The sequence below is a fragment of the Notamacropus eugenii genome, chromosome 4 (assembly GCF_028372415.1).
Source record: "Notamacropus eugenii isolate mMacEug1 chromosome 4, mMacEug1.pri_v2, whole genome shotgun sequence".
NCBI classification, from domain to species: domain Eukaryota; kingdom Metazoa; phylum Chordata; class Mammalia; order Diprotodontia; family Macropodidae; genus Notamacropus; species Notamacropus eugenii.
Genome location: NC_092875.1, coordinates 463,395,942 through 463,414,618, shown reverse-complemented (window position 1 = coordinate 463,414,618; position 18,677 = coordinate 463,395,942). Strand labels below are relative to the sequence as shown.

General features: G+C 41.0%; 1 protein-coding gene across 1 annotated transcript in view; it reads left to right on the top strand.

The window, feature by feature from the left end:
• The first annotated feature begins 118 nt into the window (after positions 1-118).
• The window catches only part of CCDC125 (coiled-coil domain containing 125), a 60,291-nt gene continuing 41,732 nt past the window's right edge, over positions 119-18,677 (top strand). Inside the window, exon 1 of the mRNA XM_072606283.1 lies at positions 119-4,212. The gene's annotated coding sequence lies outside the window, so the exon portion shown is untranslated. The remainder of the gene's footprint in view (positions 4,213-18,677) is intronic.

Here is an 18,677-nt window from a genome sequence, read left to right as displayed (position 1 = left end):
TATTCTGACTGGCTGCCTTTTCTCTCCATATACTCTCTTGGCAATCTCACTTGCTCCTCTCATTTCAGCAATTAGCATATTACTCCAAGTCTGTATTCCCATTTCCAGTTATCTGTCTCCAGTGCCTGAGATACCTCCATATAGATGTCCCACCAGCACTTGAAGCTCAGTATGTCCAAGATCAGCCCCTCGCTTGTAACAGAATCTCATATCCGAAGCTTTGCCGTTAATAGTAGAATGTAAGGTTCTGAAGGCCAGAGGCTGGTTTTATGTCCATAGCACAGGATGACAGAGTTAGGAGATGAATGGGACCTTAAAACTCATCTAATCCTAACCCTCATTGTAGAGATAGGGAACTGGTGCCCAGAGGGGTTAGGTGAGGCTATTTGTTCTCAGTTATACAGATAGTAAGTGGCAGAGACCGACTTTGAATTCAGATCCTCTAACTCTAGAGCTAGTACCAGTACTGTTTCTACTTCACCAAAGTTTACTTTGAAGGAAAAAGTATGAGTTCAGCTTTTATAAACACCATCTGAAATTCCCTATAATAGTAAAAAAACTAGTAGGTTTTCCTGTCACTGTTCTTTGAAACATTACATTCTATAATGCTTGAGAGCAGTATGACCTTTTGGGATTTGCCAGGGCTGGATGTAATTACTCAGACACCCAAAGGCTCCTCACCCTAATCTGAAGCACTGGAAATATTTTCTTTCATGTTCTTGGGAACATCTTTAACAAAATAACCTTATGTGTAAAGGCAGCAGTACTTTTAGAGCATGAACAAGAAGCAGTACCTAAATGGGATAAACTTTTAAATTATATATAGTGGTAAAGCCAACTTCTAAAGAGTTTCTAGGCAGTCCTGAAAATTGTTTAGGAAGCTATGACTGCCACTGAGGCTTCTGGATTCAGTGACTAATGTTGGTCAGATCTTCTCCTTGCTTCTCTCAGACTGATACATCCACACTACCTTCCGCATCCACTGCTTCCCTCTCTGTTCTGTCGTCACTAAATTAGTAGTACAAGCTCTCATTATCACTGGACTCTTAACTGCTGCAATAGTCTGCTTTCTCTGAACCATTTTCGTACTACTCCCAGAATTATTTCCTCTCACACATAAATCAAGTTGTATCACTACCCCAAAATAAGTGACATTGTCTTGCCTCCTAACAAATATAGTGAATATTTCTTAAGCACTTGCTACTTCCCAGCTATCTTTACATTATGTTGCCTAGCTCCACCTAGTACTCTAGTTTCCACCCTGGTGTCCTGATTGGTGTTCTTATCTAGCTCTCGCCCAGCACACTACCTTTTGCCCATCTACACACTGAGCCTGGCACCCTTCTTACCTTTCCCTGCTTTCTGCCTCTAGTTCTGAAAACTAATCAAATCAGTTCTACCATTCCTAGAAAGGACATGTTAACCAACTGACCCGAGACTTTACTCACCCATCACTTTGACTCCCAAACACAACATCCTTCTCTGGCCACCACTCTTTTAAAAAACTATTTTTAGTTTTCAACATTTACTTCCATAAGTTTTAAATTTTTCCTCCTCCCTCCCCAAGACAGCCTGAAATCTGATAAAGGCTTTACATATACATTCCTGTTAAATATTTTCACATTAGTCATGTTGTGTAGAAGAATTATAGTGAATGGGAGAAACCATGAGAAAGAAAAAACAAAAAAAAGAAAATAATCTGCTTTGCTCTGTTTTCAGACTCCACAGTTCTTTGGGTGTGGATGGCATTTTCCATCATGAATCCTTTGGAATTGTTTTAGGTCCTTGCATTGCTGAGAAGGGCTAAGTCTATCAAAATTAGTCATTGAAGACTGTCTGATGTTCTGGTTCTGCTCACCTCAGCATCAGTTCATATAAATCTTTCCAGGCCTCTCTGAAGTCTGCCTGTTCATCATTTCTTATGGCACAATAGTACTGCATTACATTCCTGTACCACAGCTTGGTCAGCCATTCCTTAATTGGTGGGCATCCCCTCAATTTCCAGTTCTTGGTCTGGCCACCACTCTTAAAAGTGTCATCTTCCCTTATGAGGATGTAAGCAGGGACTATCTTGTTTTTTAAGTAAGTGTGTATCCCCAGTACTTAGCATAATGCTTGGCATAGAGCAGAGTGGTTAATAAATGTTTTTTCACTCATCACATTTTAGGCAAAAAGGTAATGTGATGCCGTGGACAAAGGGCTGGCCTTGTGGAAGACCTGTGTTCAATTCTGTTTCTGGCACTAGCTGTGATTCAGTCACTTAACTGCTCAGTTGTCCTGGGCACCTCTGAAACTCTTTGTGATAGTTGTTACAGCGGTAGTCCCCTACACCAATTAGAGCTCACATTCTACTAGGTGTTAAAATTCCTTTGTACAGCATTAAGGCCCTTCATTATCATTCCTTTTCTACCTTTACCTTATTCTTCATAAACTAAACTACTGCACTACACTGCAAACATCCCGTAGCCTCCAAACTTTTCTGTCTTGTGCTATTTATTGTGCTGGAAATAATTCTCTCCATCCTCCACTGAATTTCTAGCACTCCCTTTTGTGGTCACCTCCAAGATACTAATCTCTTTCACCTTCACTCTGAAAATGGAAGTGAAGGATCAGATTCTCAAAGCTGGTCAGGTCCCCATGAGCTATCTAGTTGAACCAATACATGAATAAAGATACCCTCAACCTCAACCACAAACCAGGTGAGTCTTGATCCATCATCCTTTGCCTGAAGACTGACAGTGACCTCCTCTGACAGCTAATGCATTTATTGTGTAATACTGCCATCTGGTATGATCATTGGTTTTTGTGTCTTGTCCCCATGATGGCACACAAGCTCCCTGATGGTAAAGCTATCTTCCCCAGTCCTAGCATAGTGCTCTGCATGTGGTAGGTGCATAATAAATATTGAATAGCTGTTGAATGTTATAAATGTCATGCAGTATTTTGGGGTTGGGGTGGGAAGGTGCTGATGGTGCCAGAAGCAGGAAATTAAACCATGATAGTTTTTCACCCCCTTCCCCCAGTATTAATGTTCAATTGTTTTTCAGTGGTGTCCCACTCTGCATGAGCCCATTTGGGGTTTTCTCCATCTTCCCACAGTAACTCTCCATTAAAACTAAACTTGTCTTACTGTCACCCAAATATAAGATTGAAAGCCAGAAGGGGTCTTAGTGTTCACCTGGCCCAATTCCTTTATTTTTTCAGATGCAGACTTTAAGGCTCTGAGCCCTTAGTTAACTTCCCCAAGATCACACAAATAGTAAGTAGCTGGCTGGGATTGGAAACCAGCCTTGGATCCAAATCCATTGTACTTTCTATTGCATGCCTGGCACATGCCTGCTTTCATGTCCTCATCCAAATTCTATCTCTCCTCAAGACCCACATGTACATGTATATGTAAAGCTTCATGTGATTAGAGTCCACATTGCTTCCCATTGTATTCAAACTCCCATGCTACTCACCTATATCTCAAATGCTGGGACACTTTTTTACACATTATTTTAGTACGTTATATTCCATCATCATAGGTTTCATGTATGTGTATCTTGACCCCATGCTATCTCCTACTGCAGTAGTGCAAGCTCCTGGGGCATGGACACAACTTGTGTTGTACTTTGCAGCACAGAGCCCAGTAGGACACAATAATTACCGGTTAAATTGGACTGAACTCCACATGGTCCAAGAATCATTGTTGAAGCAAGAGTGCCAGACAAGCCACTGCGCCTCAGACATGCCGACTGCCGAACTTATGAGCCAGAATTTAGCATTGAAACCAAGAGTCACTTCTTATGGTGGCCTACGGTGATCCTTATTTTTTTTTTTTTTTCTGATCAGAACCCCTTCTGTTCTGGCCTGAGCCCTTTGCACCGAGCTCGGCCTCCTAGCTCCATTCTCCCTGCCCCCCCCTCACATCCCAGGAGCCTGATGTGCCCCTAAAGGAAGGAAGCCAGGGTGCGAGGGCGGGCAGGGAAACGGGAGAGGAAGCTGTGTGTGCACACCCTCTCTGGCAATACCAGTTTATCTTCCTGCCACCTCACCTTACCTATCCTTGCTCAACGTCCCGGTGCTCCCTAGGCTGAGGGCGCTGTTCCGGTCGAGGGGCAACTCTCAGAGCGAACGAGAGTGGGCAGCCTCCAAGCAGCCCCTAAACAGCCGCAGCCAAACCGGGCATCTGGGCGGCACCGCCTTCTCCCACGATCCGTGCGTGCCTAGGTGAGTGCGGGCGTGGCCGGGGGGCTAGCCAGGAAGGGGTAGGCTCTTGGGGGACTCGGCTGCCGAACCTCCTCTGCTTCCTCTCTCCCACTCCTCCCTGAGGGCTGGTGATGGAGTGGGGGGGGGGGGGGGCGGGGAGGGCAGGGAGTGGAGATCGGCCAGCGCCTGGCCCAGGTCAGGTGGGAGCCCCTAGGGAAGCGAGGCCGAGAGGAGAGGGAGGCGGGGTCCCAGGAAACGGCTTGTTGGATTAGAAAGAGGTGAAGGCGCGGGCCTCCCCCACACCAGGTCCTCGGTGAGAACGTGGGGGAGAAACCCCCTCTTTGAAACTTGTTAAACGTAGGAAACGAGATGGTTCCGATGATACGTAGCGCTGCTTCGGAAGGCCCCCGAGAGCCCTGGGGAGGCAGCTTGAGCTGGGAGTTCTTGCATCTCCCCCACCAGTGGCCGGGTAGCACAAACTTTCTTTTTCCTTTCTCTTTACACGCTCGTAGGCTGGATATCACTCTAGGGCAGTCACAGAGGCTCCGGGATTGCCCATAAAGTGAAACACAAGTTGGTAGTGGCTTCCCACCTTAGGCTGTGAGCTCTTTGAGAGCACCTTTGAATCCTCAGCATTAGTACCGAGCCTGGCACATAGTAGGGGCTCAATAAACACTTGTTGCCTGACTGGCATTTAAGACCCTTCCCAATAGGACTCCAGTCCTTGACAGTCCCTTCCCCAGGATACCGGTTCAACCAAAAAAGGCCTGCTCCTTGTCCCCCGACTCATCACGTCATTTCCAGTCCCCTTGAGCAGGGCAGGTTGTCTGTCCTCCGTTCCAGGAATGTGGCCCCTTCTGAGCTTTTCAGAATCCTTTTCTTTCCCGGAGAACTTCCTTCAAAGCACTATTTCCTCCATGACGCCTTCACCGATCCTTGCAGCACAAAATGTTTTTCCCAGAAATTTTTTTAAGAGTTGTTTCGATCTCCCACTCTCCCCCACTGCACTCCGACTCCTATGTGCTTTACATGTATTTAAATGTTGTTTACACGTGGTATCTTGCCCTAGAAAAATATTACCTTGAGTGAGGGACGGTATCCTGTGTCTTCATATTCCCATTGCCTTGCATATAGGAGGCATTATATTTGCTGAACTGGTATGTTTTTTCATGCAGAAATATCTTTAAGTAGTTTTCCAAGTATGCATGTGAAATGCCCTTCATTCTATCCCCCGAATTCCTGGAGAATTTTGGTAAGGATGACAGTGCAACATAGTGTCAAGTTACAGACATGAAATGTTGGTGTGACAATAGAAACAATTCAAGTGTGTACATGTAACCAGTTTAATCGTTTGCCTAGATGTCCCCTGATACCATAAATGTGTCAAAACTGCTGCAGTCTAAAACAGACCTGCCCAACTTGACAGGAGGTAGGAACCAGAATTAAAATAGGCTAAACTTCGAGTTGTAGATTGGTTAAACTAGGGAAAGACGGAGGATGGTTGGTTGCCATAGGTTACATGACAAATAAGAGTGTTAAGAGACAACCCTACATTTTTGACAGGCCACCCAAAATTCTTTGACAGGACAGGACACAGGTGTGCAGGCCTGCTCTAAAAGGCTGGTATTTTCTTGTTTTATAAGATCCATAAAAGGGTGAAAAATGAGTAGTACAACAATCTTTGTGGGCCCAGAGCAGTTTGTGCCTTGAATCATGGTTGATTCTGTCAAATATTAAGTGCCTGTTGCATGCCTAGGCACTGAGGGAGATGCAAAATTTACTTAAGTAGTCTCTGTTCTAGTGAAGTTTAATATTAGAGGACTAATCCCTTACAAAGACATTAGTACAGATCAACCATGTTGCAACAGGCAGTGGTAACTAGCATTTCAAAGAAATAGTTCTAAGCAAAATTGTGAAGTTGTTTTTGGGTGTGTGCCTATGTCTTTCAGCATCCCTCTGTCTTTCTCTTTGATTCCCTCAGCCCCAACCTCCACATACCAGTGCCCTCATCATACTCTATATTTGTTTAGAGTCACTGTGGCAGCCCTTGCTTGGGACCTTTGCAGAGTTCCTTTTAATTTGGATTCCTTGTCCTCTACGGCGTTCCATCAAACTTTGCTTTCTGTTCTCATGTTGATCAATAAAAATGTTACCCTTTTAGATCACGTTTTTATCCATTTTAACCAGGGCCTAGAGTATCTCCAAAGGAGTAAGTTAGAGACTCAAACCATTGGAAGAACTTTAGAAATCTTCTGTTCTACCCCTTCCCCTCCATATCCAGACCTCTGCTTATTTTTATTATAATTGTTGCCTCATAAAGTTGTCCATTCCTTTTCTTAAAAGCTCAGTTAGAAACTTCTTTATTTTGAGCCGAACTGTTTCTTCCCTATATTTTCTGTCATTCCAAGCACTGTAACAAACATGTGGGAGTTTCTTTGGAGTATCTCTCAAATCATTCACAAGGCATCATGGTATCATGAATCAAGGTCTAGTCAAGGACTCAGCAAAACCTAGGTCCAGGTCCTGCCTCTGACCCAGCCTGGCTTCATGACCCCTGGACAAGTCCTTTAACCTCTCAGTACCCTGGGCAACTCTCTAAGACTAAGTTGCAGAACAGATGCAGATCTACATTTGCTGAATGAATGAATAAATGAATGAAAGAGCATTTAATAAGAGGTAACTATGCCAAATAGCATCCTAAATACTGGTGAAACAAGTGGAGACAGTTTCCATTCTCAAGATGTTTATATTTTAATAGGGGAGACAATGCACTTTGGTTTGGAAAGTTACAAGGCTAGGGAGTGGGGTCATAGGTCGAAATATTCCAGGAATGGTAGTATGGATTTCATTACTATTCCTGGAGCTAGAAGTGGAAATCAGGGCAAGAGACTACTGGCAAGCAGGAAGGGGAGGAAGCAGAGCATGAAGATAGTTGAAATGCTGGGTCTGGGCTAGTTGGTTTCTGGACCTAATGTCATGGCTACAAAAAGATTCTCAAGGAGATAATTGACTAGTGGGTGAGGGGAAGCATGACTGATGACTGCCTGAAATAGTGGGTAAGAGTTTTCTCACTGAGAGTTCCTTATACCAATGCAATTTTAAGTTTGGGAGGAAAGTAAGGCATGTCACATGAGAAGGGCCAGCTTTGAACATGGATTTGTAATATATAGTTAGTTCTGAGTTTATACAAATATGTCCCACTTATGTAACTTCCCTTTTCATAATAGTGGTGGCAGATGCCACAGGAACTTGATTTCTTCTTCAGAAGGTGTGCCTTCTGCTATCCTTTCCCCTCTTGCCCTTTCAACAGCTATAACATAGACACACGTGCAGCTATCCTGGAGCCAGCGCATACTGCTGTAGAGAGCTAATAAATTTTCATTGGTAAAAGCTATAAATCAGGGTTTTATTGTTTTGTTAATTGTCTGAAAGTGATGGAGAAGATGTTAATAATACAGATTAAATTTAAAAGTGTATCCAGCTTACATTTTTTCCCCAGAGAGCCAATTGTTAAACATTTACCAGCATACTCTTGTAAACATTCCATCTTCATTTAGGTTCTGTCTCTCTATTCACCCCCAGAGCTGATCCAGACTGACCATAGGTCTGGAGGTAAGGAAGGAGAGATTTGATCCAATGGCTAAACTTTGATTTCCTCTCCAGGGCCCCTGTCCTCCTTTTGACCCTACGTCTACTGCCTTTTCCCAGAGATTCCATACATACTCCTTGCCTGTGCAACAGTTTCCTCATCTGTAAAAGATTATAATAATACCTACCCCACAGGCTTGTTGTGAGGATTAAATGAGGTAATATACATAGAGTTTTTAAAACTTTGAAGTTTTATATAAATTTCACATTTGTATAGAAGCTAGTCATTATTAGTAGTATTGTTTATAATAAAGGATATGTACACCATCCTCAATGTGCTTCATGTAAAAAAGGATTTGTCTTTGTCTTCTGTTTTCAAAGAGGACCCTGACATCAGGGAAATGATGACATGACTTACACTTGACTTTGTTTTGAGTGAGGGAGGGCTGTGCAGGTCACCAGCCTCACTTCTCCTCCAGAGCCAAGTGAATTCAGTGACCTGATATTCATCAGGATAACTAGAGATGACCCAGGATGCACTGGGAGACCTGGAAGGTCTTTTTAAGTACTCACTTGAAGTAAGGTAATGACCATTCAGGGAATAGGCCTTGCCTCTTTAAGAAGTGAGTCAAGGGATGGCCTCTTTAATTAGAAAAAAAAAAATCAAGCTGGGTGGGGAAGACCCTCAAGGTTGCTGTTTCAAAGAGAAAAGAAAGAAAAAGAAAGAAAGAAAGAAAGAGAGAGAAGGAAGGAAGGAAGGAAGGGAGCAAAGAGAAAAGAAAGAAATGAAGAAAGAAAAAGTAATCTAGGCAGTGAACCCTATCTGTGCAGCTTCTGGCCATCAAAATTTACTTCCCTTTGGAGAAGAGGAGAGGGGAGGGAGAAGATGAGTTGAGTTACCCAGCGCTAGCTGGGTCTCCATTCAGGAAGCTCAGGTCTACTCACAGGTTGTATTTGTCCTTCGTTTTAGAAGACCATGACATCAGGGAAATGATGACATGACTTGCAGTTGACTTTGATTTGAGTGAGGGAGGATTTATTTTTTTTAATTAAATTATTTTATTTGTTTTCAGTGTTCTACAATCACTTCCATATATCTTAGATTTTTTTCCCCTCCCTCTCCCAACTTCCTTCCCCCTCCCTCCCTGAGACAGTGTACAATCTTATATAGGTTCTACACATACATTCCTATTAAATATATTTTCATCTTAGTTATGTTACATAGAAGAATTAAAATGAATGAAAGAAACTATAAAACAAAACAAAGCATAATACAAAAGAAAATGGTCTGCTTCATTCTGCAATCCAATTCCATAGTTCTTTCCCTGGATGTAGAAGGCAAAGTTTTGCCTCAAGAGTCCACTGGGAATTTTTAAAGTCCTTGCATTGTAATGAAGTACTAAGTCTACCAGAAAAATTCCTTACATACCTTGGTTGTTGCTGTGTACAAAGTTCTCCTGGTTCTGCTCCTTTCACTTAGCATCAATTCGTATAAATCTTTCCAGGCTCTCTGAAGTCTTCCTGTTCATCATTTCTTATAGCACAGTAGTATTCCATTATATTTATATACCACAATTTGTTCAGTCATTCCCCAAATGATGGGCATCCCCTTGATTTCCAGTTTTTGGTCACCACAAAGAGAGCTGCTATAAATATTGTGGAACCCTTTCCCATTTCTATGATCTCTCTGAGACAGTCTCAGAAGCGATATTGCTGGGTCAAAGGGTGTACACATTTTTGTGTACACCCTTTTGGCATAGTTCCAAATTGCTCCCTAGAATGGTTGGATCAGCTCACAGCTCCACCAACAATGAATTAGTGTTCCAATTCTCCCACATCTTCTCCAGCATTTATCATCTTCATGTTTTGTCATGTTAGCCAATCAGATAGGTGTGGTGGTACCTCAGAGTTGTTTTGATTTGCATCTCTAATCAATAGTGATTTAGAGCATTTTTCATGTGACTACAGACAGGTTTAATTTCTTCCTCTGAAAACTGCCTGTTCATATCCTTTGACCATTTATTAACTGGGGAATGACTGGTATCCCTGTACATTTGACTCAGTTCTCTATATATTTTAGAAATGAGGCTTTTATCACAGACACTGTTGTAAAGGGAGGATTTATTTTTAACAGGATCAACAGTCAATGTTGGAAGTACGTTAATCAGAAGTTAGTGCTTATAAAATAAGATTGAATTGGATTCTTTATACAAGTAGCAAATTCCAAGAAGAAAGAGGCTGATATTCTGTCAAGTGTTCTCCTTTAAAGAAGTATTTAAAAGGAAAACATTCCTTTACTTTTACTCACATTTTCTTTTTAATTGCTTTGTTGCTGCCCTTTCTCACCTTTTCCATCATTGCCATTTCCCAATGATACACTCTCACCCTCGTCTTCTCTAGTAACAGATGGTTGTTGTTCAGTCATTTCAGTTGTGTCCTATTTGGGGTTTTCTTGGCAAAGATCCTAGAATGGTTTGCTATTTCCTTCTCCAGTTCATTTTACAGATGAGGAAACTGAGGCAAAATGGGTTAAGTGAGTTGCCCAGCATTACACAGTAAGTATCTGAAACCCAATTTGTACTCAGAAAGATATCTTCCTGATTCCGGCACTCTATCTCCTGTGCCAGTTAGCTGCCCTGTAGCAGATACATGCTGTTAAAGTACAAAACCAGTCAGAGCATCAGCCATGTCTGGAAATACATGTCTCATTCTGCATTTGTTATCTGTCTCCTCTCTCCTGAGAGGCAGGAGCTATGGCTCACCAATAGGATAGGATAGCTTTCCAGTTCTCCTGTATATGATGTGGTATCTTACTTCATGCTTCAGGGATTCATGATTTCATCAGTGTGGGAAATCTTTTCATGCACGTAGATCACAATTCCACTAGGCCCGAGTGTTGCCCATTTGGTGAATTGCTGTAACCAAAATAATTCACTACCTTTTAGGGAATCTTCCAGTGATGAACCTCTCTGAATTTTGCCTAGGCTAGTCCTCAGAAAGTACATTCTAACCTTGGTAGGCCCTGGCAGTACTTGCACTTCCCTAGTACAGAATTCTAGCACCGAGGCTCAGCCACATATAACTATTTTAAACATGCATATTTATTTTTCAATGCAGAATGTCTGAGTCAGAAAGAATCTCAGATAGTATTAATGAAAACCAATTTCTTTGGAACAGAAGAAAACACTTAAAATTTTAAATTTGTCTTTTTTATTACTAAATTGCATAGTAATTTGAGTCAAAAATATGGTAATTCCTTAACATATATTAGATCACTTAATATTTTAGTTATATTCAATACATTAAAACAATTTTAAGCTTGCATGCAGCTTTATCACATACTTAGAACTTTCACTTATGTCACTTCATTTGATCCTCACAACATGTCTGTGAGGGAGACAGGGGAAGATTTTATTAGCCCTATTTGATAAAGACATTGAGGTTCAGGTAGAATACTATACCTGGAACTAGAACCTGTGTTCTGAATCTGCAACAAGAGCTCTTCCTACCAAAGTCCATGAAGTAATCCCTTTGTGAGGATCGCAGAAGATAAAATGAACAAGTGCAAAGAAGTTTCTTGAACAAATAAAATCTAAAATGAGAAAGGAATCAGGTAATTGAAGGGGGGAAGTAGTGCTTACCCAACCCAAATGACCTTGTATACGTAATAATAGGTACATGTACATTCTCCACCAACAAAATATGTGCTTCTTTAGAGTCCATAATTCATTTTTATCTTTGTATTCCCAGGGCCCGGACACATAGTATGTACTTAAATAAATGCTTGTTGATTAGTTGGTATGTGATGTGTCTTTATAATAAAAGGGAAAGGAACAAGGACTATACTAAATGCTTTACAAATATTCTCTCATTGGATACTTACAACAACCCTGAGAGGTGGGAGGGTGCTTTTATTATCCCCATTTTGCAGCTGAGGAAACTGATGCAGACAGAGGTTAGGTGGCTTGTTTGGAGTCAGATGGTTAGGAAGCATCTTAGGTCATATTTAAACTTAAATTTCCCTCACATTAAGCCCACTATTCTATCCACTGAACCAGGGAAAGTAGGTGATGATGGGATTAACCAATAATTGTGACATTTTAAGTTTAATATTTTTGGTCAATACCTGTTCTGGTACTTAAGTTGTCTGAAAGCTAACTTTCTGTTGTGCATCTAAGAAAACTTACAGTTGTTCCTGTCCATGGAGTTATGTTTTATATTCTCATTATGTCAAAATGAAGTATAATATTTGCAATATGTTATTCAACTTAACTCATGTTAAGCTTTTAAAATGTTAAGCACAATTCAGTTTCATTAGTGTTTTTGGTTCTTGACAATATATAGCATACCACTTTTAAAAAAATGCATAATTCATATGATACTGGTTTTAATGAACTCTACCAATACTCACAGGAAAACCACATTGCAACTGGTTTTTATATTACTAGTTATGATTTCGATCCTGCTTAAACAACATATGCAAAATTGTTTTATAAATATATAATCGGAGAAAAAGACATTATTTGTACAATAATGTAGGAAAATCCCAACTTACAAAGAGGTTTATATTCCAGTGAAAAATGAAACTGGATGCTGTATCGTTATAATAGCCAAGGTTGGCCCCAGAAATTAGGGTGCCTCCTTCCCTTCACTTAAGAGGCGGGAGATTATGGGAATGGAATGTTTCATGTACTATTAGATATAGTCAATGTGCTGATTTTGTTGAACCATTTTATCTTAAAAAAAAAAAGGAAAACATACAAGAAAAGGCTTGCCAGATGTGAAGGGAAGACATGTTCATAAATTAATGTAATGGGAAACATTTTTAAGAGACTGAAAATAGTAGGTATCAATAAAACACTAATTTAAAATTTAAAAAAAGAAGCTGTTTTCCAAAAGTGTCTTTGCATGTAAGTTATTTGGATCTCAGAACACATTTTCCCTTTGAAATGATGTTATAAATAACCAAATAACAAGAATCTTCCTGACATATAATTCAATTCAGTAGTGCACAGCACCATGGGAATACATAGGGAATGCAAAGTAAAAAGAAGAGTCCCTGTCCTCAAGGAGCTTACCTTCTGTTGAGGATGATTGCTATTTGTCCTTTGTTCTCAAAGAAGACCATGACATCAGGAGGCGACGCCATGACCTGCAAGTGAATTGGATTTAAGTGAGGCAGGGCTGGGCAGAGTCACCAGCCTCACTCTCTCCTCCAGACACATCTGAGTCTAGTGGCAAGTTATAGATCAAGATAATTGGAGATAGCCCCTGCTAAGGATGATACATACATGATAATACAAGCTATACAGTGCTAATAAATGCAGGGATTAAGAAAGACTTCCTTAAGGAGCTGGCACTTGAGCTATGAGTGACAACACAATTTGGAGTATGATAGGTATCCTACAAGAATGAGGTGAGGGGAGGCATGAGATGGAGAGGCAAGTCTGGAACAGAAAGTGGAGAAAAGGAAGAAGTAAAGTACAGAGGTATAAAAGGGCTTTGAATGCCAAACGAGCATTTTGTCTTTGCTCCTGGAGGCACTAGGAAGTCCCTGGAGTTTATTGATTAGGGTGGGATGAGCTGATATAATTGGTCCTGTGCTTTAATGAAATCACTTTGGTGACTGAATAGAGGTTGGATTGGGGTAGGGAGAGACTTGAATTTGGCAGATCTACTTGCAGGCTATTTCAATAGCCCAGACTTGAGGCAAGAAGGGCCTGGACTCGAGGGGTGACACTGTCACAGGAGAGACTGGAGCATATTGGAGACATGCTGTTGTTCAGTTATTTCCTTTGTGTCTGACTCTTTGTGACCGCATTTGGGGTTTTTTGGCAAAAATACTGGAGTGGTTTGCCATTTCCTTCTCCAGCTCATTTTACAGATGAGGAAACTGAGGCAAAATTTTAAGTGAGAGATAGTGAGGAGTCCAGGATGACTCCTAGGTTGTGTTGTCTTCTCCTTCCCTTCTAAACCCCATGCAATCTGGCTTTGTCAACAACTCAGACTTCCCTTTCCAAAGTTACCAATGATTTCTTTCAATTGTCAAGCCTAATGACTTTATCTCAATCCTTATCCTCAGTGATCACCTCTTGAATACTCTCTCCCTTCCAGGGTCTTTTTTGGACACTGTTTTCTCCTGAACTAATTAATTGTGAGTGTGCCTCAAGGCTCTGTACTAGGCGCCCTTCTCCTCTCTTTCTATACTATTTTCCTCAGTGACCTTATTGGCTGTCAAGATGTCAAGTATCATCTTTATGCAGGTGATGGGCAACACACCAGGTTGTCCTGGAGTCAGCAAGATTCATCTTCCTGAATTCAAATCTAATCTGGCCCCAGATGTTTCCCAGCTGTGTAACCCTGGGCAAAGTCACTTTACCCTGTTTGCCTCAGTTTCCTCATTTGTGAAAATGAACTGTAAAAGGAATTGGGCAAACCACTCGAGCATCTCTGCCATGAAAACCTCAAATGGGGTCATGAAGAGTGGGACATGACTGAAAAATAACTAAACAATAGAATGTAGATGATTCCGAAATCTTCATTTCCAGCCCTATCCTCTCTCCTCAGCAACAGTCATATACAAAGTTCATTATTTCCTCTCTAAACTTCTTCCCAACTTCCTTATTACTGCTGAGGGTACTACCATTCTCCCAATTGCAAAGACTCAGTGTCATCCTCTACGCCTCTTATCTCCCCACCTTCCTAATCTATAGCTACATTCTGTCATTTCTACAGTCACGGCATCTTTCCTATTTCTATCCTCTTCTCTTTTCAAACAGCCACCAGCCACAGGCCTTCATTACCTCTCAAAGGAGCCTTTGCAATAGTCTTCTAAATGGGCTTCCTGCCTCAAGTCTTCTCTCCATATAATCCGTCCTCCACTCAGATATTCTCCAGGCCTGATGCTCCATCCACTGGGCCACCTAGCTGCCCTTGTAATAGGGTAAATGTTGATAAATATGACACACATAAATAAAAACTCTTGGAGGGGGAGTCCTGAATAATTTTTATGAGGGTTCTCAGGCTAAAACAATTAAAAACTACTGGATTAGCCATTATTCTTTTTATCATTTGTAAGCCTTATTTTCAAGTGACTCCAAAGTATAGTTCAACTCCTTACTTCTTGACCTATGTCTAGTTGTCATGATATAAAAGATACTTAAGTTGTGGGTTGATGGCAGTAAAATTGCATTTCTTTGGAGTTCTGTCCAACCAGTTGTTGAGAGAGCTGAATATTTGAGAGAAAGCAACAATGCATTTTGTTTTCCCAGATTTTGTTGTATATCTTGAAGTTGATCACCTCAGTTGAATTCTGTGAACATCACCCAAAATACTCATCTTTTAAAAAAAATACATTTTATTTTGGTGTCTTGTGTCTTTACATCACAGTGGTTTCCCACCCTCCCTTGTGACAAAGAAAAACAATTAAGCCAAAACATCTGACACAAAAACCTTTTCTGACAGTGCATATTTGTGCCCTCTTAGGTCCCCCCCCAGTAGTCTCCCACCTCTCTGCAGTGAGGGAGGAGGTATGTTTCATCATCTCTCCTCCAGGCCATTCCTTCCTTGGGTTTTTCAGTTATTCCAAGTTCATCTTCCTTTTAGGGAGCTTTTTATTTACATTGTGGTAGTCATATGTTATATTCTTGTGGCTTATCTTTTTAAGTATATGCAAAAGTGATAGTTTTTTTAAAATACCAATTTGTAATCAGGTTGTATATTTGAAAGCACTATGGTACAATGGGACTAGAGTGGATTTGGAATTGAGGTGTGGGTTCAAATTTAGATTGTCACATACTGTGGACAAATCTCCTTTTTTGGGTCTCAGTTTTCTCATCAATAAAATAGGGATAATAATAATACTTGCACTAGCTGTCTTACACAGGGTTGTTATGAAGAAGGTACTGTGGAAACTTTAAGTCCTATAGGGATATGAGTTATGAAGAAAACCATGACTGCAGTGAAGTAGCTGGTTTGAAATTGCATGCACTTCATCCCCATTTTGCACAGGAGGAGACTTAGAATTTTGTTGCATTCTTTTTAACAACTACCCTTCAAAAGGTAGGAGGCAACAGTACACAAGAGGATGCTAAAGGGAAGTTTCATTCTCATTAGGGCATTTCGCTCATCAATTTTCCTTTAGAAATAAGGACAAGTAGTAGCATCACAGAATGCAGTGGGACCTTTCCCAGGATTGCAGGCTAATTGTTATCTGCTTTTGGGGGCAAAGGGGAAACATCTCAGAGGATTTATTTTGTTTTGTTTTGGGGGGCCTCAGTAGATAGAGCACAATGGGCCTGGAGTCAGGAAGACTTGAGTTCAAATCTGGACTCAGATGTTTACTAGCTTTGGGCAAGTCACTTAACCTCTTGCCTCAGTTTCCTCAACTTCAAAATGAGGGTAATAATAGCACCCATTTCCTAGAGTTGTTGAGAGGATCAAGTGAGATAACATTTGTAAATAGCTTAGCACAATGCTGTAGCATACAATGAGCACTTAATAAATGCTTGTTTCCTTCCGCCCTTCTCTTAACATGTATACATTCAAAGTGTCTGTTTTGTTGTGCTTGGCTAGAGACTGAACATGAAGTGAAGAAATGGGCCAGGCTTTGATTAGGAATAGTTGGGACTGGACAAAAGGATGTAATTTCAGGGGCACTGTGAGAAGTTATTCTCCTTGAAAATGCTTAGCTCTCTAGTCTCTACCCCCTAGATTCTTAGGATTCCACAATTAGAAATTCATTCCTTTTTGGGGCAGAGCCAAGATGGCAGAGTGGAAAGACCCTACTCTCGCTCTTCCCCCATAGCCCATAAAGTACCTGTAAAAAAATGACTCTAAACAAATTCTAGAGCAGTAGAAGCCACAAAACAACAGAGTGAAAGAAATTTCCAGCCTAAGACAGCATGGAAGTCTGACAGGAAAGGTCTATTGCACTGAGTGCAGAGTGGAGTGCAGTCCATGGAGTGCAGCCCAGCCTTGGTTGCACAGCACGGTCAAGGACAGGACTGGAGCAGGCTCAGATGCGGAATCCCAGGCAGCAGCTGTGGTTCCCAGATCCTTCAACCCACAAACTGCAGAGACAGCTTCAAAGGTCAGTGAGAAAGCTTTATCACCTGGGTGAAAAGGGAGCAGGGTCCTCTCTTAGTCTTGGCCTCAGACAGTGGCAGCAGCAGCATCTATTTTTGAAGTCCTCCACCTAAAGACCCTGGGGGAATTGAGCCATTGACCTGAGTCTCAGCCCTGAGTGATGGTCCTAGGGTGAGGAAGAGTGCTGGTGTGGTGCAGCTGGTGGAGGCTCTGGAAAGGGAATTCTACTTGCAGATCCTGGACAGAAAAGCTTTGGTAGCTCCCAGACCAGAGCGCAGGCCAGGAGAGGATTAAACTCCTGTCCTTTAACTGCGCCACCTTGGAGGAACTGAGAACTTACAGGTCCCCAGAGTATACCCCCCTCTTGACAAAGAACTCAAAAGTCAAGTAACTGGCTGGCAAAATGCCCAAAAAAGGGAAAAAAAATAAGACTATAGAAGGTTACTTTCTTAGTGAACAGGTATTTTCTTCCATCCTTTCTGATGAGGAAGAACAATGCTTACCATCAGAGGAAGACATAAAAATCAAGGCTTCTGCATTCAAAACCTCCCAAATAAAAATGCAATGGTCTCAGGCCATGGAAGAGCTCAAAAAAGATTTTGAAAATCAAGTAAGAGAGGAAGAAGAAAAAATTGGGAAGAGAAATGAGAGAGGTGCAAGAAAATCATGGAAAGTGAATAAACAACTTGCTAAAGGAGGCCCAAAAATTGCTGAAGAAAATAACATCTTTAAAAATAGACTAACTCAAATGGCAAAAGAGGCCCAAAAAGCCAATGAGGAGAAGAATGCTTTAAAAAGGAGAATTAGCCAAATGGAAAAGGAGGTTCAAAAGCTCACTGAGGAAAATAGTTCTTTCAAAATTAGAATGGAGCAGATGGAGGCTAATGACTTTATGAGAAACTAAGAAATTACAAAACAAAACCAAAAGAATGAAAAAAATAGAAGTGTGAAATATCTCATTGGAAAAACAACTGACCTGGAAAATAGATCCAGGAGAGACAATTCAAAAATTATGGGACTACCTGAAAGCCATGATCAATAAAAGAGCCTAGACTTCATCTTTCATGAAATTATCAAGGAAAACTGCCCTGGTATTCTAGAACCAGAGGGCAAAATAAATATTGAAAGAATCCACCAATCACCTCCTGAAAGAGATCTGAAAAGAAAAACTTCTAGGAATATTGTAGTCAAATTCCAGAGTTCCCAGTCAAGGAGAAAATATTGCAAGCCGCCAGAAAGAAACAGAGTATTATGGAAATACAATCAGGATAACACAAGATCTAGCAGTTTCTACGTTAAGGGAGTGAAGGGCATGGAATATGATAATCCAGAAGTCAAAGGAACTAGGATTAAAACCAAGAATCACCTACCCAGCAAAACTGAATATAATACTTCAGGGGAAAAAATTGTCATTCAGTAAAATAGGAGACTATCAAGGATTCTTGATGAAAAGACCAAAGCTGAATAGAAAATTTGACTTTCAAACACAAGAATCAAGAGAAGCATGAAAAGGTAAACAGGAAAGAGAAATCATAAGGGACTTACTAAAGTTGAACTGTTTACATTCCTACATGGAAAGATAATATTTGTAACCCTTGAGACTTTTCTCAGTATTTGGGTAGTTGGATTATATATACATATATGCACGTGCACACACACATATAGACAGGGTGAGTTGAATAGGAAGGAATGATATCTAAAAAATAAAATTAAGGTGTGAGAAAGAACGATATTGGGAGGAGAAAGGGAGAAAAAGAATGGGGCAAATTATCTCTCATAAAAGAGGTAAGAAAACTTTTTCAATGGAGGGG